General features: G+C 43.7%; 1 protein-coding gene across 3 annotated transcripts in view; it reads right to left on the reverse strand.

The window, feature by feature from the left end:
- RNF152 (ring finger protein 152) overlaps positions 1-20808 on the reverse strand; it is a 59977-nt gene extending 39169 nt beyond the window's left edge. For 2 of the 3 annotated variants that reach the window (XR_012244470.1, XM_073630900.1), the window contains exon 1: positions 20505-20808. The gene's annotated coding sequence lies outside the window, so the exon portion shown is untranslated. Of the gene's footprint in view, positions 1-19542; positions 19728-20504 lie in introns of those variants that run through there. The other variant, XM_073630901.1, reaches the window with a different exon arrangement.
- Positions 20809-27419: the final 6611 nt, after the last annotated feature.

A 27419-nucleotide genomic window follows, 5' to 3' on the forward strand; every position in this document is an offset into this window, starting at 1 on the left:
ATATAGGACACAAACGATCTTCAAACTTTGTGTATGTCTGATGTGTAACAATATAACAATACTGAGCAGAGATGCCACCCCTAAGCCTAGGTCCATATTGAATCGATTTGGCATGCGACTCAACATGTCAAATTGTATACCTGAAAATCGGCAGCCATTGCCATTAATAGCATTGTCAGAATCGGCACAACGCCACTTTGCGGTGCCGCACAGATTACCAAAGACAGTATATGTACTACCCTTGAACCAGGTTCAATGTGTATTTCTGCTGTGTAGCCCAACAAACCAGGACCATCAATCTTCACTGCTGCCGCTCTGATATGCAGCCAATAAAGGCAGTAAACACAGGACACAAAAAAAAAATAAATAAAAACACAGACAGACCTCAATCTTCTGTATGTCTGATGTGCAGCAATATAACAAATATGAGCAATGATCTCAATGGACTCAATGATGTGCATTTCTGCCTTGCGGCATAAAACCATAAAGTATAGTGCACCTTCACTGTCTCTGATCTGTAGCCAAATAAAGAAGTAAATTTAGGATATAAAGGACACAATCCTCAGTGTAATGCCCCTTGATCCCCACATTTCTGATGTACAGCAATATACCCCTTATGAGCAGAGATGTCACAGATCTCAATGTGTATTTCTGCTGTGCCACAAAACATCCCAGCAAAGACAAACCTTCACTACTGAGCTCTACTGGTGTGCAGCCAAGAAGGAGTCATGGTGTATCCCTTTATTAAATAACCAAATAGGGGCAAATTATTTCATAGGCATAGCCTGGGATGTAGATACTAACCCTTCACCACCAGCAAAGAAACAAATTCCAAAATGAAAGTCTAAAGTGGTTGAACACCCCTCTACTATAGTAGCTGTTGTCCTACCTTACCTCCGCTCCCTGAATCTGAGCAAACATAGCCAGCTCATACACAGGTGGGGCTAATCAAACCCTTCCAGCATCTAAAGTCCTAATGAGCCCAGCCCTAGAGACCAATTAAGACAGCCTCTAAAAGAGGTGGTCACCAGATTAGCCTGGAGGTAAATGGCCACCTGCAGGCCTTAAACAAGCAATCATTAACTACCAGTTTACATATGTACCTCTTTATCTACCAGGTCTCCCCTCATCACTATATTCACCCTTACTAATGTACTACAATCAGGCTTATAGGGAGAGGCTGGCAACCTACTATTGTGATAACCACAGCATCTCCGGATGTAAGAGGGAGCTGTAGCTGGTCGTCTTAGCAGAAGCTTCTGGGCTATTTGTACCCAGACCCCAGGGGAGATTATCTCAAATTCCCTTATGACCCACATGTAAGGAGGCTAGCCGCCAAAGTGCCCCTACCAACTGCTGTCCATCATAGGAAGCTGCAATGTTAGGCTGTGTCCTGCACTGCACCAGTCAGTATTTACACAGGGAGGGGGCGCAATGCCTTACCTTCCTCTTTCCCATCTGAGGTGGTTTAAGCAGACCTCTGCACCACTTGTCCACCGTAGTGAACTGGTGCCTCTTTGGGCTCTCTTTTCAGCCGCCACACTGGTCAGCGTCTCCTCCAGCCCTTTTCCTTCCCGGGGTTGCACCATCGTCCTCCGCTTAGGGAGGAAGACAGAAGGAGCCTGAGAGGCAGAGATGTTGAGCGGTGTATAACAGCGGTGGATTCACACCCCAGTGACAGGATTGCTGATACAGTTTCTAGCCCACCTGTGAGAAGGATATATATTTCAGCCCCAGGCCTGCCTACACCTGCCTCACAGGGTTACCATCTGAACCTCGGTCATCTGGTTAGAAGAAAAAAAAACACAAAACATTTTGCTTGTGTAGGGAGAAACAGAATCAAAAATTGAGGCTCAAGGGGAAGGGTGGGGACTTAAAACAGCTATCATTTGAGTGCGTTTCCTGTGGGGAGGAGCCACTCGTCTCTCAGGTGTGCAGTCCTGGAAGATGACTAGAGAAAGCAGTTTTACCTATGTCAGCCAGAACTGTCCTCTACACCCCAAGGCTCCATGCAGGGAAAAGTGCTTTTTCCGGTACCCTAGCCTAAAGGAGCATTTAGCCTTTGCAATGCAGGGGCAGCCCCACTGCAAGGGAAGATTTTTGTTCTTTTTCTTTACAGTTCAGCTTTAATTTTCTGATACAGGTTCTGAATATGAAACACTCCGTTTAGAGATATTCCTTCCATTTACTGTTAGAGTTTGCTAACATAAATATTTCATCTCACTGGAATTTCTGCAATAAAGAAAGATTATATATACTTTACTAAAAGAATGTACCGAGCTCAAGTGCTTGCATGTTACCATATTATTACTACCATTGGAGCAAATAATGTCTCAGAAACAAAAGGGTAAGCCATTACCAATAAGCATAGGATTGAAAAAAAAAAGGGGGGGGGGGGGATAAGCAGAGTTTACCTTTAGTAAACATTGCATGTCAAAATGATCCATAGATTCAGCAAAATAGGCAGTTGGCATTATATGCTTACAGCTTATAACTTGACTTTGGAAGTCAATTATGGCCCCATCCCCTGCATTATCATCATCATCACACTGACCCTTTAATGAGATTGGCAGCTTTGCTGGCCAATAGGAAGGCTGGAGAGTGGACGAAGGTAGGATCAAGCAAAGCTTTTTTTAGTAGAGTCAAGCTTTGCACTCACCTTCAGCTGCCTATATGTTGTGAATGCATTATTCATTTATTTGCCCATATTTGTGACAGGTTTCTTTTCTAAACCTTGGGCTTCCATTCTACCACATTACCAGCTTAAAGCAGTTGTATGCCCTAAGAAAAAACAAAAACCTGTAAGGCAAAGGCATAATAAGTACTAGCTCATTGCGGCTTCGGCCACTCACATAACCGGAGCCGCGAATCTGGAAGGAACACAGAGGGAACATGTCAGCTCTCTTAGCGGTGACCGGGAGGTGGTGCCGGTGCTTCGTTCTAAGCTAAGTATTTCATAATGAGCTGGTATTCGGTGCATACTCATGCGCAGGAGTCCTCCGTTCCGGCAAGGAGCTCTAAAATTACGGCACGATCTGCCGGACCTTTAGAGCGCATGTGCCGCTGACGTCAGCAGCTGCATGCAGGGCGAATATCTCCTAAACCGTACAAGTTAGGAGATATTCATTTTACCTACAGGTAAGCCTTACTATAGGCTTACCTGTAGGTAAAAATCACCAAGCGGAGGATACAACTGCTTTAAAGTATTACTAAACCCAGGACCCTGCATTCACTATGCCTGGTCTCCCACAGTAAACAAAACATGGAAATGCAATTATTTTAGTAAATATAAACTGCCAAATACCTTTTTTCCTGAGCAGTATATAGCAGTCTTATGACTTCTATGAGTGTCTAGCTAAAGCTTGCAGGAGAATTTTTAATTCTACTCTTGCTGTCCTATGAGGCTGCTGGACCCCTGATCCTCTGTCTGGACAGTGCTGATAGGCCCTGTGCCGATCACATGCACCCTCCCATGAAAAAAGAAAAACCTCTCTAGCAATACACACCAAACTGAGCAGAGTGTTCTATCAGGGGGTTAACCCCTTAGGTTCCACCGTGAGTATAACAAGCATGCTTCACTGCAAATACAGACTGATTTTACTGTTGTGGGTTTAGTAATAGTTTAAAATCGTAAAATGGACATATAAGGGTAACTTTATTGGCTATGTCAATCTACAACAAAGTTACTTTTATGAAAAAAAAGAAAGTAAAGCTGACCACGCACATTATAATGATTATGCAAACTCTTTTAGATTTAAGAACATCCATGTAGTACAAGCGCCTACTTAAAGAATACATTTCATTTCTATTCAAACAAATAAGCCATTATACTATGTAGTTGTTGATACATCTAAAAGGGTTTTGTAAATATTGATTGTAATGTGTTTGGCCACCTTAAACCAAGGTGCATGGCTTAGGAATTCAGAAAAAAATCCAACTACCATCAGTGATGAAAGCCTACCTAATCAAATACAAATTAGTCTTATTAAGGTTCACCATTACATAACATTATTTTGGTAAATCGAAAACAGAATTGTACAATTAACCTGAAATGTGTATGACCAGCTTTGTGTGTACACTCCATTCCTGGTTACATTCCTGCCCCCAGGGCTGGTCAGCCACACTTCAGCAACTTTAGCTTCATTTGGCAGGTCTATGAGCCTTTATAAATTGCTGCTGTATTCCGATGAGACATGGCTGCAATATGTGACCAGACTAGTAGCTTTAGGTTAAGGGGGACTCCTGTGGATTAAAATATAGTATAGCAACTGGCAACTACAGATAAGCATGGGTAACTGCAAAATGAAAAAGAAATATTTTTTAAAAGAATATCGACCTTGGCAAGTATGGAAATTACACCACGTGGATCAGAAAAAAAGAGTAACACAACGGTGGGTTTAAAAACAAGCTCATTTCACTCTCTCAACCAAAATGTAATTTAATTAAAATTCTCCATTAAATGTTTGCGAACACTATAACCTGGATCTGATTATCCATAACTAACTATAAGATTTAAAGTGATTGTAAACAATCACCTTGTAAAACAACCCATTCAGTTTAGAAATGGAAGTCAAAACACTTTTGTATAGATATAAAAAAAACATTATAAATACCCTTTTTTTTTATAAGTGCTTACATTCCCTCTATTCTCAGCTGCATAAGAACTGGGGGGGGAATCAGCAGCACACTAAGCTTCCCAGTGAATGGCTGTGCATCAGGGGCGTGTCAGGACAAGTCTGATCATTGGAAGACAGCACAGCTAGAGAACTGACCATGCTGCTCCTGCTTAGTGTGGTCCGTTTTAATAGAACAGAGGGACTGGCAGGAACACCAGGGATGTCACACAAAAGGAGGAATACAAAGAGAATAGGATATTTTCTCATAGAAGTACATGGTACAGCAGGCACATATCAGGAATATGAAATGTTGGGGTAAAAAACGCTTTAAAAGCTGAACACCCTGCAAATGGCTACATGCACAGATTAAATGTATTACATGCATCCCCTGCAGATCTTCCTCTACTGCAGTTTTAGGCCTCGTGCGCACTGGGGCTCTTCTAAATGCTTTTCTCCTGGCAGGAGAAAAGCAGCTTAAAAAAAACAAAACATCAAACACCTGTAAAACAGGCTTTTTTAGGTCAAGTGTACATGAGGCTTTACTTATTAGTCATCTCTCTATTGCCACACAGTGACTGGACATTAAAAGGAGAAGCAGCACACTGCTTAGCCCTCCCCCTCTCTGAACTCTGCAGGACAGGGACTGCTAGAGTCTATTTCCAAGTCAAATTTAGGCACTTACACTACTTACATTTACAAAATTGAAACTAATGATGTATTAAAGATCACAGAGCTGCACTCATTTTTATTTTATATCTTCTTAAAAAATTAATTTGCTTACAGTGTCATTCCATCCACCCGCTGCACTCAATCAGGTTATGCTATCTTAGCAGATGGCTGAGGACCTGCTCTAAAAGAGGGGATCAGACAGACAATTGTAGGATTAGGGTTTCAGTGCCCAGCATTTAACCAGATATTATCAACATCCATCCAGTAATGAAACCACATCCTTGCCACCATCTAATGTTTCCTGTATTCTCCCTGGGATGCAATACCAAGCACAGGACTCTCAGTGATAGATCATGAAGGCCCATAAAAATGTGCATCTATATTTTTACAACTCAGTGAGAATTCATTTTTGATCATTTCACTCCCAGGGCTTCACTGAATGCGCCCAAGGGATCAGAACCATTTTGGTATATGTCTACATTATGACATACACTTTACCATAAGTATTGGAACACCTGCCTTTACTGGCATCCAAGTCTTAGTCCGTAGGGTTCAATATTGAGTTGGCCCACCCTTTGCAGCTAAAACAGATTCAACTCTCCTGGGAAGGCTGTCCATAAGATTTAGGAGTGTGTCTATGGGAATGTTTGACCATTCTTCCAGAAGAGCATTTGTGAGGTCAGGCACTGATGTTGGACGAGAAGGCCTGGCTCAGTCTCTGCTCTAAATTATTCTAAAGGTGTTCTATTGGGTTGAGGTCAGGACTGTGTGCAGGCCAGTCAAGTTCCTCCACCCCAAACTCACTCATGCATGTCTTTATGGACTTTGCTTTGTGCACTGGTCCAAATCATTTGGTGGAGGGGGGATCATGGTGGGGGGTTGTTTTTCAAGGGTTGGGCCTGGCTCCTTAGTTCCAGTGAAGGGAACTCTTAAGGCATCAGCATACCAAGACATTTTGGACAAATTTCACGCTCCCAACTTTGTGGGAACAGTTTGGGGCTGGACCCTTCCTGTTCCAACATGACTGCGCACCAGTGCACAAAGCAAGGTCCATGAAGACATGGATGAGCTATAAACTATAAATACTTTTTGATCACATGACCTCTGTTCTCCACTTCATAAGGGGCTTAAAGAGCTGGGGGTGGAGACAGCAGGGGGGCGTGTCAGAAAGAGGCAGAGACAGAGCATGAATTGATCTTCCCAGTGAAGAAGGAGAGGGCATAGGCATAGTCATATCAGCACAAGTCTGATCATCAGAGGACAGGCAGGCTGAGCTCCCAGCACAGCCAAAAAAAACTAACCACGCTGGAAGGATGGGCTTTTATGCCAAACATGGAAAGTTTGAAATAGGAAGCAGTGGGACTGGCAGAATCACCAGGTATTTTATATATAAGAAGCAATACAAAGAGGATATTTTAAACACAAGTATGTGGTAAAACAGACACATATCAAGAATATTAAATATTGGGGTAACAAAATGTAACATTTATTAGAAAGATAATACAGGATACAGTCAATAATGTAGTGTTTAAAGCTTGTGCACCTTGCAGTTCTTTAATCTAAAGCAGGCCATAGATTATGCAACTTTCCTGCAACCTGTTTCCGGATAAACCCATAGCAATCAAATAATTTAAAACTGATTTTTGTTCACTACACCATAGCTTCTGTTGCAATATGTACCTGTAATAAAATCAACGTGCAGGCTGCTGGATTTTGTAGAGATCTTCACTGCAGGGCTGCCCTATCCTCCTCTTGCTGCTGATCTTCCAGCGCTATGACAGCTGCACTAAAGATGGTCCGTCAGGGGCACGACCCCTCCTGCCCTTTTCTCCATTGTGAAAAGTTCTTGCACGGATTACACTGCCTGTAATAGGATTGGTGAATGGGGTAGAGAATCCTGTGACCGATCAGCCTTTCCCCCCCATTGACAGATTATATTCCATGCAATGTAGTCAGTGAAAGAACTTCTCAGTAGAGGAGAGGGCAGGAGTGGCGGGTCCCCGTCGGATCATCTTTAGTGCAGTTTTGCCCAGAGGCTCAAAATCTGTTAAGGGAAGATGAATTTGGCAACACGGTGAGTTTTGATAAAAATCTATCTTTCAATCCAGAATGCAATGAGTGCATGCATTCCAAAATGGAGCCGACTGACATGTTTCAGCCCACAGAGCCTTAATCATTGGATTGCAAGATGCATTCAGTGCATTCGTAAGATTGATTTTATCAATACTCACCTTACCTTGGAGGACTTGTGTGCGGATTGTCATGCGTAGTGAGTGAAGAGTGCTGTAAGCCCATTTTATATCTGCAATTGGGTTGTAGTGCCGGAACTTTACTTGATTGCTCAAAACCTGTCAACGCCCACAGTTCTGTAAGTTCAGGAAGAGGAGGACAGGGCAGCCCTGCAGTGATGATCTATACAGAATCTAGCAACCTGCAGATCATGGGAAAAACGTCATACTTTGGGACATACTAAAAAGGAATGAACTGCATGGCTTTGGCCAGTGCCGATACAAGGTCATCCAGCACCCAGGCTGAAGGTGGCAAACTGCGCCCCCCCCCCATTTTACCTGGGAGGAGGGGGCGGGGCTAATAGCAAAACATATGTAATGTTTGTGGCATGCACTGAAATAGTACCAATTGTTCTGGTACACTGCAGCAAACTGAAGAGTTTAAAACTGAAGCACAAATATGGGGTTAACAATGGTGAAAAAAAAATATGTCCCTGTGTCGGGGGTGTTGCTAAGAGGAAAAAATGGTGCTGCATCAATAGTGTTAGTCTGAGGATGGAGGTCAGTGGGATGAAGTTAGGATGAAGAGGTGGGCTCTTAAGGGTGCATGGAACTAGAGATTCCGGGGGGCCCCCCCATTTCATTTTTGCTGTGGACGCAAAGCGTTGTGGTCACCCATGTGAAGGAACCCAACACGGGCCTTGTTTACACTTGTGCTGGGGGGGGGGGGGGGTTTGTTAAAAACAGGTGGCTAGGATGTGCTTTTACTGCCTCTCAATTGCCCACGCCCCATTCCCACCCTAAACAAGCTGCATAGGGGGAATACCCATGCACGGCAAAAATTACAACGTTGTCTGTCACATTCGACAGGCAGGCATCCTACTGAACATTATCCATGTGAATGGGGCTGAGCTGCAGCCACTCCGCATCACCATGCAATGCATGTGCCTTTGGAACATGGTGCAGGATTTAAGTTCAGCTTAAAAATAGGTTTGGAGGAGGCACTATAATGCCTTCTCTCAGTCTTTTAAACAATCTCTGAAAAGCAATCCAATGCAAATCACTTTTCAGAGGGCCATTACAATTGTAAACTAGCTCTTAAGCTCAGATTCAGCAAGGGATCTGCTCATGGATCCCCTGCAGATTGAAGTGGGCTTTGCTCTGTGTGAATCCTCAGGGCTCCCCACACCTGACTGCCTGAACACAAAACAGAGCTGCTACCAGCCGGTCACATGTCACAGCCACCATACTCAGCTTAAACTACATTTTGCTTTCGGTGAGTGATGATACCACTGAACGTGAATAACGTAGTTTATTGTAGTGCAACCTCCCAACATCTAACTATGGGGCGGTAGTATGGTAATTATCAAGTTAAATCCCCACGTATCAAACAGTCCTAAAAAGCGATCCAAGCATAGCTTTTCAGAGGAGCAACAGTCACTTTTACATACACGAACGAGCCCTTAAAATATACCGGTTGGTCTTCAATATTGAGAAATACCATGATGCCTAGGTGAGGACTGAACTGTTTAGGGGAGGACCTGGACAATCCTTCGCTCTTTTCATTTAAAGTCTTCATGGTGCATGTGATACTTCATTCCATCGTGCAAGTCCACCTAAAAAGTGCAGTCAAAGGATAGCCAAACAGACAAATTCCTCAATGTAGGTGCAACTAATCTACAAGCATGGAGCACTAGCCCTGATTTTGAGAAGTGATCCTTCTCCTCTAAACTCTACCTACACAGTAGTAGAAAAGTGTAGCCAACCAAAGAAATGCAGAGTAGTAAAGTGTGCATCTCCTTACCTGATAAGTGAATGATCACCGCACACTCAAGCTCAGCCTTTTCCTGCCCAGCTACAGTCTACACTGACATGTCCAGGTACACAAGCGGTGCACTAAAACCAGAAGATAACAGCGCTGGGGCAGCCTGCGACAGCAGACCAGGAGATCGATATGCCGATCTAAGCCTGGTATTAAATAAGACTGAGCCTGAGCAGAGAACTTCTGTTATGTTGGGAGATAAGATTAATTTCCCTACGTTAGAAAAAGAAAAGGGGAACTGCTGGAGCTCCAAGTGCGCCCCCTGCCTCTACACAGAGACACTGCGCTCAGGTCAGGAGCCCCTTCCGCCCATGCCTTGTACCGGCCCTGGCTCTGCCCACTGCCCTGAAGTGAGAAAGTATCCTCTTATCTTTGGAATATGTGATGGAACAACACTTGGATACCTTCGATTCTATATCCAGCCATACATGGGTCAAATTCCCAATGAATTTTCTTTCGAAAATCAGAAATTTCATGCATTTTGTGATCTGATTGTGCCACCATTGATTTTGAAATTCGACCAACCAAGCCTTCAATTTCCAACATGTCTGATCACACAAATTTGATGGCCGCACGAAAATCGGCCATTGCTACAGCCCACTAAATGATGTGAAATTCGAAAGAAAATACTTGGTTACGAGTTCCGTAAGAAAATTCTTTTGAAAGTTGTTCCATGTATGGCCTGCTTAAGAAGGTTTTTACGTACTGAGATGCCTATTAAAATTGGGGGGGGGGGGGGGGGGGGGGCACAATCCTGTTTTGTAGAATGTTATCAATGTCCTAATTCCTCTTGCATGAGCTGGTAATGAAAGGGATCTCTATTATGGCATCTTCACCACCTCTGTGGCCCTTGGATAGTGGGGCATGGGATTCTGGATTACATGTATAGATTTAGAGTGTTGTATACCATCACCGGCACTTGTGACAGCCTATGTCACCAACATTTCAAAAGTCTTTAGATGTCCCTTATCTATCTCTGCTTATTCTGCCTTTAGTCTACACACACACGCACGTTTTTCTTTGAGCAAAAATCCTCAATGAAAAAAAAAAAAAATTAATTATGCGTTGACTGCCCTACAGCTTGCCACATAGAGCAGCCAACCATTTCCAAATGACAATTTTTTTGCAATACCTATATTAAAATAGACATGCATGTTGCATGCTTGTTTCTGGAAAGTAACCATATAGAGTAGTGTAGTAGTACATTTTTTATATACGGCTGCCATCTCTCCAGCTTTTCAACTTCAAGTCACTTTCAGTACCAAGTCTCTGGGTCATTCTGAAAAAAATGATTAATGCTGAACTTCAAACAGCACTATGGGACAAACAACATGGGTGGCCCCGTGATCCAGTCATAATGCTTGCTGACAGGGGTGAGAGCAGAAGACATTGCTTCATAAGGACCCTGATGCTCATGTGACATATTGAGTAGAGACCCAAATCTAAACAAACAATATGGGTATATAGGAATTTCAAAGGTGTATTTTGGGATTTTTAGGGTGCACAATTATAACAAAATCATTTGTAAAAAAAGTAGAAATTTATTAGAACATTGTTAAAAACAAACATCCAGATAGGTAAGTATTGATATTACAGTACTGATACAAGTGCAGACTGATTTCATCTCTACATGTTTCGCCTTGTTAATTGGCTTCTTCAGGAGAATTTATTGATATCAGGCACAGTAAGCACTAAGAGTAAAAAGATTGTTTTTAGAAAAATTGGACAATAAACAGTCAGAAAACAACAAAAGCAAATAACAAAAATTTACAAATTAAAAACATTAATGAATTGACAAGATGCATAACGTCAAAACCAAACATTGGTCATATTGATTACCTGTATGTTCAAAACTATTTGTATGTAAATTGAGGCTCCAGAGTCATAGGGATATGAAAAAAACGGATCATCAGGTATAGCCACAGAAGGGTATATATCTAGAGTATGGGAATATGGGTATATTTACTTAAAAGATTATAGATCACTTTGCAAAGGAAATTCAGCACACTGAACGAGGCAACGCTGTGTTCAATTTGCAAAGAAAAAAAAAATATTATATAATACAACACGTACAGATTTATTCACTAAGCTGAATGAAAATTTATTTGCAAAGAAAAAAATATATATAATATAATATAACACGTACAGATTTATTCACTAAGCTGAATGAAAATTTAAGTGAACAACCTATTCTTCTTAGAGTGGTTGTAAACCCTTACATATATCCAATGAAGTGACTAGCCTCAGGCAATACACAAAAATAAAACAAATCCTCCTACATAAGTTGTAGCTGTTATCTATAGCTATTTCTTCTGTAGATCATTCTAAAAACCACACAGATGAAAGGATTCTTTCTCAGCTCCACCAGCAGGGGGCAGGGATTTGAAATCTCACAGTGCAGAGCTCAGTGAGGGGAGCTTTGATTGAAGGGAAGGAACAGGCCCCCATCCCTTCACAAAGTACACGGAGAACATGCAGAGCTGAGGATATCAGTCATAGGTTGTGTACTAGTGTGAGAGCAAAAAGGTGCGCTCTCATACCAATATAACCATAAAGGGCTTTATTAAAACAGCCAAATGGCTACTCGCATGACAATAAAAATAAAGATCAACAGGCACGTATAGAAAGATCCAGAGTTGCTGTTGGGTCTCACAATGTGCCGCAGCAGGTTTGCTGTTCTCCCGGCTGGGTAGACGACAGCCAGAATGCCGGGACTCGGCCCGACTGTATCATAACCGGCTTGGAAAGCACTCGGAGCCCCGGACTGAACGCGACGTCAGGACATGTCAGGTGACGCGTTTCAAAGATTCCGCTTTTTTATAGACCTGATTGGCTGGCGTGTGTCAGTCTTAAATTGGCTGACCCGGAGCCAAGCAGAGTTAACACTAAAAATCGAATTGCGGTAACGCTATGTTTTTAACCAGCAACATTGTTTTACTGCAATGATATTTTAGTTTATTTTGTAATAGTCTCCTTCATACAAGACTTGTAATTGTATATATTTGTGCAGTGTTAACTCAGCTTGGCTCCGGGTCAGCCTATAAAAAACTGACACACACACCAGCCAATCAGGTCTATAAAAAAGTGGAAGCTTTGAAACGTGTCACCTGACACATCCTGACGTCACATCCGGTCCAGGGCTCTGAGTGCGCTCCAAGCTGGTTACGATACCGAGCCCCGGCGTTCTGGCTGTCATCTACCCAGCTGGGAGAACGGTGAACCTGCTGCGGCACATTGTGGGACCCCAACAGCAACTCCGGATCTTTCTGCCTCTTGATCTTTGTTGTCATGTGAGTCGCCATTTGGCTGTTTTAATAAAGCCCTTTATGGTTATACTACTACACTTAGATTGGCACACCTTTTTGCTTGCACGCTTGTTTTTCCAACAAAACTGCTTGACTCTAAAGGGAGCTGCCCTAAGTGTCACTTAAATAAACCCGTGGACTACTGATGATGTTATAAGGATTGTTCTTATATTGTTCATTGCTCCTCTGATGTGTTTTAGGACCTTTTTAAGCGCCATTTCCTTTTGTTTTTTCTATAGGTTGTGTACTGGAGCGCTCGTCCCCCTCACCTTTTTATCTCATGTGGGAAAACCTGTCAGAAGTGACAATAACATAGGAAAGAGGCAGAAGTCAGAAATCACACTCAGTGCTTTGGATAGAGACAAGTACACAGTATAGAAGGGTGTGCTTTGTTTATATTTTATGTATGAGGTTTACAACACTTTAAATAAATCAACCCTTACATGTAAACTTGGATATACATACTACTGGCTAAATTACCATCTGCTTTAAAATGTACCAAAACTATCTAATGTATGGGCCAATCCATACATTACAGTGGACATTAGCAACCAGTACTGATGGACTCTCAGGCCAGCTATAGAGGAGGGAAGGGGTGTCTTTCAGGTCAGCTGTATAGTGGGGTCATACAGACAGACAGTGCGAACCAGACAGCACATCTCACACTGCAACCAACCCACTAAGCACACATCATATACTGCAAATATATGACAAAGCTTACATACAGTAAGTATCCTTTAAGCAACATAAGGAGACCCTGTTGCCAGACCATATATTTCAACAACCTTCACTTAAGACTACATGTGCATTTATCATATTTTAAGCATATTATTTACCCATGTAGACCTCCTCCATGTAAACATCTGAAAGCTCTAAGACTGCTGCCAGGCCCAGTCATATTGGATGTGGTCACCAGCCCCAGCAGACTCAGAGCAGACTAGAGTAGTATTCCCTTTCAAGTCCACACCCAAAGTTCTGAGTTACTGTACTTTGCAAAGTATGTTTTACTTTAATATGTATGTACATTATTATGTGAATGATATATTTCAAAGCCCAAATCCAGCCAAGACTTAATTTTTCAGTTGTGGATAGCATTTATAAGGCTTAGAGCCTGTAGCTGTAAGCTAGCTGTAAACATAACATTTTCTGGATTTCTGCCTAAGTTAAATCCCTTGTTTTCTGCTGTTAGATGGGTGTCATTCAACACAGAAAAAGGGGACACATACAACATCACCACTGATGTTCTGCCCCTTCTTCACACTATCCAAATCTAGGTTTGTTTAGCCAGAACCCATCCAAAGCCTTTAGACAGATGCTGGAGAGAGAGTTTAACCAACTTAGATCTCTTGGGAACCCTATTTAGCAGTTGATTTGACGAGTGTGCACATGACATAGGTCCCACTTTCCATGTTGGTTTTTGAGAATCAAAAAAGGGGAGTTGGAATGCACAAAGGGTGGCAGGGGGCACCGAAAAAAAAAAAAAACCCATCTGGTTAGGAAAAGATTGGGGAACCATGATAGGTAGTGTGGCTCTACCTAAGACATTCAAGAAGCCTTAGGCTAGGCTAGCCCTCTACCTATAAATAAAATATCACTCTGGGGTGGACTGGCCTTTTAACATCCTTATTTTGCAACACTCATTTACACAGATGCATTTTATTAACCTCTTAGGTGATTGTAAGCCCACCTTAATGTTTTTTTTTCTTTAACCACTTCTGCCCCGGAAGGTTTTACCCCCTTTCTAACTAGGCTATTTTTTGTGATATGGCTCTGCGTTACTTTAACTGACAAATGCTCGGTAACAAACATGTTATACTTCTGTGCAATAGTTTTGCACAGAGTAGCCCCGCTCCTCCTCTTCTGGGATCCCCCGCTGGCGCTCCTGACTCTTCCCACCCCACCACAGCAAACAGCTTGCTATGAGGGCACTCGTGCAGGCTCGCTCCTGAGCTGGCTGTGTGTCTATTGACACACAAAGGGCAACTCTGCCCCGCCCCCTTTTCACTGGTTATGATTGACAGCAGTGGAAGCCAATGGCTTCCATTGCTGTCTCTGAGCCAATGAGGATTGAGAGAGCCGAGAGGGCCGCTGGTCTTGTGGACATCGATGCAGCAAATGCATTAGGGTAAAAAACCTTCTGCCTTTAGAATCACATTAAGCTCTACATCATTTTATTAGGCTCTGCACAGCGACTGTAAAGAACAAAAAAGCCTGGCACATGGATATATCGAAAGTGACATGTGGAAAGAGAGTTTTATTAGGCTCTGCATTGCCATCATCTGACCTAAGATATTCTTAGGCTAGTGTCTGGGTCTAGAGATGTCAATCTTTACAGAAGGACTCCCCTGAGAACGGAATCTAAGAAAATCCACCAACAGAATCAGCAGTTGTACGTTAGTACGTTGCTCTGTGGCTTGCAATCAATGGAACTTTGTGTATTCTTAATCTAGTATTGTGCTCAAACAGAACACAGTTTTGTGCTAACGTGATACATTTATTTGCACCAACAGTTACATTTTCAGGACAAGCATTGGTGGGTCTAACCCCTTCTTCTCGGTCCAAGTAGAACTGATAAATGTTAGGAAAAAAAAAAAAAAATCTGTAAAGTTCCAATCACCTTAAGTAATGCTCAGATAGCACAACATGTACTGACAATTTTCTGTAGAAAATGATTTCCAAGTACCAAGCTTAATGTTTACACAAAACAGCTGACAGTCTAAACAAACTTCGCATGCCATGCATTAACCTTTTCAGGCACACCCTACGTCTCATGGAGTATGCCACCTGATTTACTGGTTCAAGACTACTTGAACCACCTGCTGATAGGTGCCGTGTTAATTCCCAACACAATCCAAATATATACCAGTCTCTGAGAACACATGCACTGTATATTTGTTGCATTCTTTTAGCCCTGATGAAGGGGGCTGGGGGAAGTCGCCCTACAGCCCCCAAAATGTATTGGTTTTGTAAGCAATCTAGCATTGATTTGGATTTGGACTTGTACATCATGGTGTGTGACTATAATTCTAAATTTTACTTCACTTTAACACAACTCCATCTCACCGTGGAAGCCCTTCGGTGTGTAGAAGCTGCAAAACCAATATTTAGATTGTTTAAAATGTAATATTGCCATACTATTGAATAACAATAAAATCAAACAAATATATATATATATATATATATATAAAAAAAAAATACACAGATGGTTCCAGCTCTTCGTACTCACTTTCCCAAGCACCTGATTTACTGTGTCACTGATATTATTGAGGCATGTTCCGGTAATCAATGATGACATTTAGTAATTCATCCCAATCTTGTACTTTGAGTGAAAAGCCAATATGTAGAGTATATCACATACCTAGCCAGCTGTAAAGTTATCCCGACGGTGTACAAGCTATGGAACTGCACATTGTACACGGTGGGTATGGGAATATGTCTTAGAAAAACATCCTCCTATGCCCTCAGAATTTACCACCATTGAATGCTGTGGGGATCTCTACACAAGATCCTTGGGAAATCTAGTTACCAAGTTTAATTACAGATTATTCCACTTGCATTCCTGAAAGTAAACCCACAAAATGAATTGGAGGCTGACATTGATGGCCTTTCCTTCTGAAATTGAGGGTTTCCTGGCCATTATGCCGACCCTCTTTCTGAGTCACTAACACTGAAAAGGAATGTAGAAAAATACGGCTAACATTTCTCTGACTCTCCTGACCTCCATACCTGTTGCAGGTCAGTGGCTCAAAACATGGAAGCTAGTGGGTAGGCACACCAGTCAAACAACTATCATTTTCATTGGCAGCCCTATGAGCCTCTCATGAATGGTTTAAAGTCCAGTTATAAATTAGAATAAACCGATCCTTGCAGTGGGGAGGCCCTGCACTGCAAGGGTTGTATGCTTGTTCTATCTAAGGGGTACAGGAACAGGAAGGATTACCCTTTCCGCAACTCCTGGAGGCTCCGGCACTGCCCCCTTCTCCCTGAAGCTCCGATCTGCAGGCAGTCCCTTAGTGTCATCACACACAATGCAGGACTATTACCCCGTATTGTAAATGGTGGGGAGCGAGCATGCAACTGTTGCCAGGAGTATCTTGGAGAGGAGGCTGCAGGGGAACAATCGCAATACTGCTGCACACTTCTCCGTATTCCGGTCCTCTAACCATAACAAGCATTTTCTTCTAATTCCTGGTGTTGGGTTTAAAAGCAAACACTTAGCGAAAAAAAAGTGGGCAAGTGCCTGCACACATTCTCAAATTCTAGAGTATCCAATGAAGCCACCAATGGCAATCTAACATTCAAAGCCCACTTTAATCAGTGATTGGCCCTATCCTTTTTGGTCTCTAATACCGGAATGGTCGATAAGGCCACCCATCACATTGTTAAGCCAGTCAGGATGCACAGGAGATGACGGGGCAAGCACCAGCTTGAAGTCAGTGGGGTAAATTTACTAAAGGCAAAAAGACTGTGCACTTTGCAAGTGTAGTTGCACTTATTTGCCCCAGAGCTTAATGAATACGGTAAGGCTTCACTTTGTAAAGAACACACAATCAGGCCCAACGTAAATAAAATAAAATAGAATCAAATAAACAGCATGAACATAGTGAAGCAAAGCTTCGCTATGTTCACTAAGCTCTGGGGAAAGGGAGGGCAACTGCACAGTCTATTTGCCTTTTCTATGCACACTGGGCTTAAAAAAACACTGCTTCTACGGGAGTTTTGCTTTTTTTTTTCTCCTGCTTGTACAAACAGCTCAATGTTATCCTACCTATGCTTTCATACACAGAGGGATATTTCAAGAGGAAAGTTTAAAGGCAGAAAAAAAAAAAAAAAAAAAAAACAACACACACTCACAAATGCATTTTTAAGGCAGAAAAAAAAATGCTAAACGCTCATAAACACACACATACATATATGTGGCGTTTTGAAGCATCCAGCGTTTTAGAGTGTACATTGAAAATTGAGCAGAGGGGAATGTGTTGGGGAAAAAAAAAGATTATAAAAGCCCATAAACTTTCCAAAACTCTTGTGCCATACGAGCTACTAAAAACATTTTTATGCTGTTTTTTTCTGCCAGAGGTTCTGGCATTTTTTTCTGCTCCTAGTGTGCATGGACCCCTAATCCACCCCTGTGTTTGCATATTAGAGTGCCTTAGGTTTAGGAGCTTCTAGTGTGCCCTAGCATACAATGGACAATACGTGCATGCGAGATAAAAGCAAAATCAGCAATCTAATAACAGTAGCTGAGTCATTGGTATTTAATGAAAATTTGTACTAGGATAATATATGGCATGCCATTGCTGACCTATTAGAAGAAAAAAAAAAACAAACAAAAAAAAACAACCACTTGTTATCTGGCCCTCATACCAATGATTTCAAAAACTGTCACTGATCCTGAACAAGTATACAGATCAGGGAGTTCTGAGCTCAATTCTCCAGTCAGTGAGCTAGAAAGCAACTGAAGCCAGAACAGCCAGGCAGCTGCATTTTCAGAAGCTCAGCAATGACGGCCTTCATCTTTCTTTATCTGCGTACAAACTTCCTTTAATAGAACTTCTCCTTTTTGCATGTGACATAATCCGATCTTATCCTTACACTACATGTCCTAGCAGCTTTTCAAGAAGTGCACAATGGCCTTCCTAAACGAGGGGAACCTGTAACCGCTCAGATGCATACATAATGAAAAGCTAATAAATAATCCAGCTTCGCCTTGCTCCTTGGTCTTTTTTGGACTGGCCTAAGATCAGAACTGGCTGCTTATATTGCATAAGAGCGTCTCTGCAGCTGACTTAGCAAAATTAATTGCACATTTCTACATCCCATTTCACGAGCCAGCAGCAAATAAATAATCCCTCTTGTCAATTAAGCAGACCTGTACGTCGACTGTAGCTAACGATCCGCCGCAAATACATATTTTGGACGTTCGCTGCTTCGACGGCGACACAAAAGAAGTTCCAATCCAAGAGAACAATAGTTCATTTTTGGTAGAAGCGATTCTCCGTGGCACACTACCGTACTCAGATTTTTGGAAGTATCACAAGCTATTTGTTTATAAACACTTGACACAGCGTGACCTGCAACTCAATGAATTTGTTAGAACAAGCATTCTTTTTTGTTTGTTTTGTTGTTGTTTTTTCCCCCACAAAGGCTAGACTGCAGTTTTGAAATATTGCAAAGATTGGTACTAGACTTTTATAAGCACTGAGATTCAAGGTATTTAAAAAAACTATACATTTTATTAACAATTCATTACAAAAAAACAAACAAGCAACCAAACAGTAGTTATTAGACTGCAGTTTTAGCACAGTCTATATGAGTATCTGCCATGAAGAACCAATTGCACTTTATACCAAGGTGTCTGCCTTGGCACAGGAGGCTTGTGCCAGCTGTAGATGGAATCAGATGTGCCTATTTGAAAACCTGGGTTACCATGTACGGGTTGGCCGGCTGATCCAACTTAAGGCAACGCAGTAAAAAGCTCGTTAACTCAATTTCTGCGCTATTCATACACACCTCCGTATGCAGCAGCTAGAAAATGCACAGATAATCTCATCCATTGCACACAGGCACGATGATGTATTCCAGATGTGTACAGCACCAGATTGCCTTTTTCCAATTTCCCAGCCAAATCCCACATTCTTACACTATGAGATCATGCATAGACTCCCTCGCTCTCTCCCATGTTTTAAGTAAAACATCCAGCCTCATAAGGAACGCACACACACACACAAGGCTCTGAGCCTTATCCACCACTGAGGTTCCTTTGTTTTCGAACAAACCCACCAAATGATCCCATCTTAAGAGATGATGCAGCAGCAATGTAGGCATGCAAGATGCTTATCTAGAAGGACATTCCATAAAGGGTTCTGTCTGCCTAGGCATGGTCTCCCAGTGGACAGTACCTGCTTGCGTTCCCCAGCTCCTGCATGATGATATCAGCTGCTAGTGTTCAGGGCTTGTGCAGGCAGGAGGCGACAAGCAGGAAGCAATAACAGGGCTTTGTTCTGCTTGCAAAAGGGAATCAGGCAGCAAAACCCAATCACAACAACATCCTCCCTACTAGTCACCCTCTTTCACAAAGTGAAGGACTTTTCCTATACAACCCAGCCCCCTTTAAAAAAAAAAAAAAAATGCCATGTCCAGCTCTGCCCATTAGCAAACATTAGCAACCTGACTGTGACTTAAAACCACACAGATTGTGTTATGGATGGGAGACGGATTTCCTGGAGTAGAATACACAAACATAGAGAAGCACATAGGGAGCCCATTCAGGATTCTGCTGCAGAGGTATCATTGTAGAACAGCAGACAGCCCAAGGGACAAGCAATCTGAACAGCATGTAATAGAGGAGCCCATGATAACCTAGTAGTGACAATGCAGGGGGGGCTATCAGGATGATTAGGAGAAATCTCCTCCACTTTTCTTATATTCTTATGATGATCCTGGATGGGTAACAGTGTGATCATTTGTATACAAGGGGGAGAAAAGAACACAACAGCACACATCACATCTGCTTTTTTTTTTTTTTTCTACTGCAAAGAGTCCTAGTCTATATAAAGCAACTGGCTGCCAGTCCCTGCAAGGTGACAAGGTGCCAGCTGCTAGATGCCAATGACTTACAAGTCTCTGCAGGGAAATATCCATTAGTGCCTGTTAGTCAATCAGCTGCAAATCCCAAGACAGGGTTCCTGTTGGCAGCCAAAAAAAAAAAAGGTAACGAGCTTCAAGTCCCAAGGCTTGTGACATGCAAATCAGCTGCAAATCTGCTGCTTCCTATGGTCTTTCCTTGGCACGGTGTGGGAGGCGATCGTGCCATGTTAGGTCATTAGACGTCTGGATGACATGTGGAGTAGAAGGCACTCACCTGATCGCGAGGGGGTGCTCCTGCTGCTCCCCACCGCTGGACAGGACTCCTCGCACTGACAGCTCGCAGCCGATTGTTCGTGTCTGGGCTGATCCCTTCTTCTCACCATCCAGATTAGGGAGAGGAAGGGGGTGTTGCTTGATTTCCCCCCTCTTCTGAACTTCTGCCAGCTCCAGGCTCCGCACACACAAGTAGATGGAGGTTACCTTTCCGACAAGCGATCCTTTCTATGAGATGACCTAGTTTACATAAAGACTTCTTTTTTCTACAAGTGGGTGGAATCTGAATGCATTCATCAACCACACCCAAAACACAGCCAGAAACAAGAATTCTTGTAGAAATGCACAACGTCATGTATATGTAACCTTGTGTGCCTGTTCTGTGTGTGCACAGCAGATATATTGTAGCTACACTAACTAGCTACTCACAGGATACTCACAGGCCACTTTATTAGCTACATCTGGTCATTATACTACACCCTCCAGCAACTTCAGCTCCACAGGAATACTGTCCTGACTTGTCACAAAAAGAAAAAAATATTACATAAAAAAAATGAGATTTAAAAACAGTCCTAAAAACATGACATACGAGAAAAACAAAAAAACGAAACGCCGCTAACCTTTGGTTCACACCTATGCGTTTTTTTAGTGTATTTTGTAGAAACAGTCCATTTAACATCTGTGCGTTTTGAGCCAATCCCTTTTTTTTTTTTTTAAATGGATCTGGGACTTTTTTTCCGCAGCATATTGCATCTTGTGTGTAATAGACTTCTATAGACCCACACCAAAAACACAAAAGTATGACAGTTCTGTTCATGGGGTACAACTTTGCTGCAACTTTTAGGCCTCTTTCACACGGGGCTGTCCGTTTTTAGTACTCCGCTTGCTCAGCGGGGATCGCTCCGTTGATCCCCGCTGAGCAGGCGGATGACAAGTCACTCTGTGCAGGGACGGACCTGTCAGAGAGTCCGCTCTTCCCTATGGGGGATCAGATGATTACGGACCGCCTGTTCGTTTTCCTCCGATCCGCCAGACGGATGGAAAATAGGACATCCATCCGTCTGGATTTTGCGGAGCGGAACGAATGTCAGCAGACATGTCACCGCTGACATCCGACGCTCCATAGAGCTGTATGGAGCGACCGTTCAGATCCGCCTGAAAAAAACTGACAGGCAGATCTGAACGGTCCGCACGTGTGAAAGGGGCCTTATGCAACGTTACACTCTCTGGCACTCAAGTAGCATCAAAGTAGTGCAGGAACCTTTATGTGTCCAAAGTCACGTGTCAAGGTGGGTTCACATATGTACGAATTGGATGTGGATTTCCCCGCATTTAATTCGCATTAAATGCGAGTGTGCCCAGCTCGCAATGGAGCCGGTTCACACAGGTCCGGGGTGGCCACGGTCCACTTTCCAAAATTGTTCTGTGCGTTTTTGGGTAAGGTTCAGGTGCGAATTCAGGCAAAAATTGGGACCTGATTCGCACTTGAACCGGTGAACAGGGACGCACTGGACCCCATGCAGGGAACCGTGGCAGCACATATTTGATAGGGTTTGATAGCCTAGGGTTAGGGTTAAAGTGTTACTAAACCCAGGACCCCGCATTCACTATATCTGGTCTCCCACAGTACACAGAACATGGAAATGCAATCATTTTAGTAAATATAAACTCCAAAATACGTTTTTTCATCAGCAGTATATAGCAGTCTTGTGATTTCTAGCAGTGTCTGGTTAAAGCTTGTAGGAGGAGTTTTTATTCTCCTCTGATTGTCCTATGAGGCTGCAGGACCCCTGACCTCCTGTCTAGACAGTGCTGATTGGCCCTGTGTTGATCTCATGCGCTCTCCAAAGAAAAAAAAAACTCTCTAGCAATACACATCAAACTGAGCATGTGCAGCTTGCCCCCAAGGCTCTGTTTTATCAGCAGATAGATTGGGGACAGTGGAAGAAAAGGAGATTAAAAGAAGACTGGATCAAACAGCCTTTTTACACAATGCATAAGATTAACCTCTTAGGTTCCACAGTGATTATAACAAGCATGCTTTACTGCATATACAGACTGATTTTACTGTTGTGGGTTTAGTAACACTCTAAGCACTAGGGTTATGGTTCAGGGCTGAGGTTAAGAGCAAGGGTTAGGGTTAAATGTCAGGTTTAGAGTTAGGGTTGGAGTTATCGTTAGAGTTAGCGGTAATTGTTAGGGTTAGCGGTAATTGTTACAATTACTACTAACCCTAATGATTACCGCTTACCCTAACATTTAACCCTTAACATTAGACCTTAACCCTAACATGAAACTTTGGGCACATAAAGGTTCCTGGGCTACTTTCACGTTACTTGAGTACCAGAAAGTCCAACAAAAAATGCATCAGGTCTACCTAGGCAAAAGGACTGACGGACCCTTCTCACTGTCTGCTGCAGCTGACCAACAAGTACTAGACAAGGGGCCCTCCCAAATAGTGATCCCCCGAGGCTGGGGAGGAAATAACCTTAATGACTCCTCCATCTTGAGTGAAAAGGGAACACAAACATAATTGCAGGTAACATGTGTGGAGAAAAAATAAAAGTGGCAGTACAGTGCAATGAGATATGAGAAAGTCATTAAAAGAGAAGTATGTAGGCAGGTGCAGTCTGCTGTCTCCACTGCAGGTGGCGCTCAACTGCAGTGGCGATGCGGAGGGACAGGAAATCGGGAGGAGCAGGGTTCCTCTATGGTTTCCTGAATCACTGGGGCAGTGATCAGGGCCGCTGCAAGGATTTTTGTCTACTTATGCGAAGGTGCATTTTGGTGCCCCTTCCCACCATCCTCCCGCCACCCCCCCCCTTCACAATGCAACCCCCCACCCCCATATGACATACACTTTATTTGCACATCAGAATCCCTTCTTACATCAGAGTCCCCACCATTACTCTATACATCAGGGTGCCCAGATTCCCTCCCTACCTCAAAGTCTCCAGTTTTCCCCCTTTACACCAGAGCCTCCCTTTCACATCAGATTACACAGAATTCCCCCCCCCTCAAATCGAAGTCCCCAGCATTCCCTTTGTACATTAGTGTCCCCCCTTACATCAGAGTTCCCCTTTACATCAGAGTGCACACATTTTTCCCCAAATCAAAGTCCCCAGTATAGTTCCCCTGCATTCTTTCCTTACAACCAAGGTTCCCAGAACCCATTTACATCAGAGTCCACAGCGCTCCCCCATACATCACAGTCTGCAGAGTTCCACCCATACATTAGAATTCACAGAATTTCCCCTTACATTAGAGTCCCCAGAGTTCCTCCTAAGGCCTCTTTCACATGAACGATCCATTCAGGTCCGCCTGTCAGTTTTTTAGGCGGACCTGAACGGACCCTCCATAGACTCGCTCCGATCTGAAAAAGTGTAATGGAGGAAAAACCTACTTTTCCATCCATTTTCGGATCGGATCGGGTGACGGTGGACTCTACGGTCCATCGTCATGACGCTCTGACAGGTGCTGCACACTGTCATCTGCCTGCTCAGCGGGGATTCACGGAGTGTTCCCCGCTGAGCAGAGCGGATGTTCACGGGGCGGAACATCACGGATCCGTCCAGTGTGAAAGGACCCTTGGGGCTCATTCAGATCAGTCCTCCATACTAAGCCGCTATCTGCTGTATATACATCCACCTTGGAGCTGCGTGCAGACACAGTGTTTGCACAGACAAAATTGCATGTCAAAATTTGACATGTGGGCAGGAGCAGATGCACAGATCTAAAAGCAGCTGCTGCATCTGCATCCACGTCTATAGGCTGCCTGCACGCAGCTCTAAGATGGATTGACACACAGCAGCTCTGCATGGAGGACAGGAATTAGTGTCTGTCCAAATGAGCCCTTCTATCAGAGGTATCTCCAGAGTTCCCCTTTATACTGTAAGGGGGACCTATGATGAAGGAAGGCTCTGAGTCCCCTTATATAAGAGTTCCTCTTTACACCAGTGTTTACAGAGTTCCCCCTTATATCAGTGTCCTCCTCATTCCCCCCCTGTCCTTAGGGTCCCCAGTCACACTTCCCTCTTACATCATTGTCCATTCCATGCATACAGGCTGTAGGGCACTGTGGGAAGGTGGCCTGTAGGAAACCCTCCCTTCTGTCTTCTTCAAACTAGTGGAAACAGGTGCCAAGCACAATGCATGTCACATGCACCCTCCAGTACACGCCACGCTGCTCGAGTCAGGTGGAGCTCAGCTGTCTAATAACTGTCCAGCTTTGGAATTGTGCATATGCAGAACAAAGCTGAGGTGAAGCAAGAAAATTTACAGGAGTACTTCCCTTGTCTACATCAGTGTGTACCACAATAATGTGCTATAGTGTGATAGATATTATTAATAATTTACATATGTACATTCCAAAGTGCTAGTACAATAAATAATAAGCGTAAAACATACATTTCATACAAACAAATCCAATAAAACTGTGCCGTGATCAATTTGTGCAGATCCTCTGCAAGCTGTTTGCACCAATTTCAGTGTACCATCACCAAAAATTTGACCTCTTAGACTTATGAGGTCACATGCGCTTGTCATCTGCTGGATATTTACAACAATTTTGCCGAAAAAGCAACTCTGCAGGTATAGTAGCTTGGTCAGGTACCAATCACAGGCAACCCCATATATGCAAAGAATAATGCACACTATAGTGCAATACCAGGATAAGTAAACAAGTTGTTGCTTTATCCTTGTAAAGTTTGCTGTAAGTACAGTGCATTACTTTATTAAAGCAGTGCAGTATGTAATGGTAATGTACTACAGCGTGCTTTTTTCTCTGCATATATGGGGTTTCCTGTGGTTGGTACTGAACTGGACGGAGTGGTGAAAGGCCGCTCTTGGGGGAAAGCTATTATATATATGTAGCCAAGGGTTTGCTACTATAGTTATTACAGTTGTTGTTATTGGCTAGTTATTGGCTAGTGGGTTATTGGCCAGTGGCTGCTGGGCTCTGTTAGGTTGTTTCCTTATTCCTTGAAAAGGAATGCAGCAAAGTATTGTGGGAGATATAGTTTGAAGGAGGAAGTGACTGTTAGCTGGATCAGCCCTGAACTACAATACAGACAATGCAAAGCTCGCAGCACTGCCTGCTGGGAGCAGTGATAAAAGTACCAGCGCGGCCTGTTTTCAGCCTCTCTGGATGCCATTCAACACTTGCCAGCAGGAGGTCTGTGTGTGACCAGGAGTGAGAGACAGTGGCCTATACAGCAGAGAGCCGGATCGCCCGCCTCTGAGGGATCTCCGAGTACAGCCTTACCATCCTAGCAAGCGGACTGGCCTGCGCTTCAGAGCAACTGGAATCCCCTGCACTTCAGCCCATCGGGAGTTGCAGCATGGCGTGGCGGGCCATCTTCACCAGACGAAGACACCAGGAGGGGATTCCAGACAGAGCCTCACAGCCTTTGGAGTCCATTGTGGTGAGAGGGCACCTGCCCATTCCAGTAGATAGTACAGTATTGCTGAGTGACTTCTTTCTACAGACTGCTGGCGAGACTTGTAGTTCCATGGAAGTGGATCTACTTCTTCACAGGCATCCTGCAGCTGAACTTTAGCACCTTGTCTTTTCCCTGCGCTGTAAGGTCAGTACTGTATTGCACTCACACTTAGGCCCCTTTCACACTGAGGCGGTTTGCAGGCGGTATTGCGCTAAAAATACCGCCTGCAAACCACCCCTAAACAGCCTCCGCTGTTTGTTCAGTGTGAAAGCCCGAGGGCTTTCACACTGAAGCGGTGCGCTGGCAGGACAGTGAAAAAAGTCCTGCAAACCGCTTCTTTGGAGCGGTGAAGAAGCGGTGTATTCACCGCTCCTAAACCGCTCCTGCCCATTGAAATCAATGGGACAGCGCGGCTATACCGCGGCTATAGCCGCGCTGTACAAGGGATTTTAACCCTTTTTCGGCCGCCAGCGGGGGTTAAAACCGCACAGCTAGCGGCCGAATACCGCTGCAAGAACGACGGTACAGCAGCGCTAAAAATAGCGCTGTTGTACCGCCGCCGCCCCCACCGCCCCAGTGTGAAAGGGGCCTTAAGGAGGAATCTACAGTGGTGATATTTCTTCAGTTAAGCAGTCATCAGCATATCTTGTGTTCTACAGTTATTTCTTTTCCTTTACCTTTGTGGATTACAAATACTGCAGTTTAAACATCAGGCTAGCTGAAGATATCCGGAGATAAAAGAACTTTCATCACTTTCCTCTTTCACCAAGCATTGCTGCTACACTCATAAGTTGAACTCTGAATTACAACCTAGGGGATCCATAGAGTATATGCTAGATTTTTACATTGTGTTCTTGAATGTAGAGAATATATACTGCATTTTGGTCTGTGTGTTGAGGCCTATGTAGGGAAGTTATTTAACCACTAGGCGTCCGCGCTATAGCCGAAAGATGGCTACAGCGAGGACGCTAATTGCCGGAAGGCCATCCCTGGACGGCCTCCTGTCTACTTCCTTGTTGCGCACTCCCGCGGGCCCGCATCGGGGAAGTTCTGTGCTGGCCGTGTCCCTTGGACACAGCCAGTCACAGATCGCTGAAAACGGCCAATCCTAGCAGCCGTTTTCAACGCGATCAGATCATCTCTCATCGCCGGTGTTCTGCGGCTCTCCCTCCTCACACAGAGACAGTGTGTGAGGAGGGAGAGCGAACCGCTGGGGCGGTAAGTGAGAAAAAAAAAAGTGTTCCCACTGCCATCTGTCCCTGCCATCTGTCCCTGTCATCATGTCCCTGTCATCATGTCCCTGCTGTCACGTCCCTGCCATCTGTCCCTGCTGTCATGTCCCTGCTGTCATGTCCCTGCCATCTGTCCCTGCTGTCATGTCCCTGCCATCTGTCCCCACTGCCATCTGTCGCCACTGCCATCTGTCCCCAGTGCCACGTATAAGTGCCATCTGTCATCAGTGCCACATAGTGCCA

Source organism: Aquarana catesbeiana, linkage group LG05, assembly GCF_042186555.1.
Source record: "Aquarana catesbeiana isolate 2022-GZ linkage group LG05, ASM4218655v1, whole genome shotgun sequence".
NCBI classification, from domain to species: domain Eukaryota; kingdom Metazoa; phylum Chordata; class Amphibia; order Anura; family Ranidae; genus Aquarana; species Aquarana catesbeiana.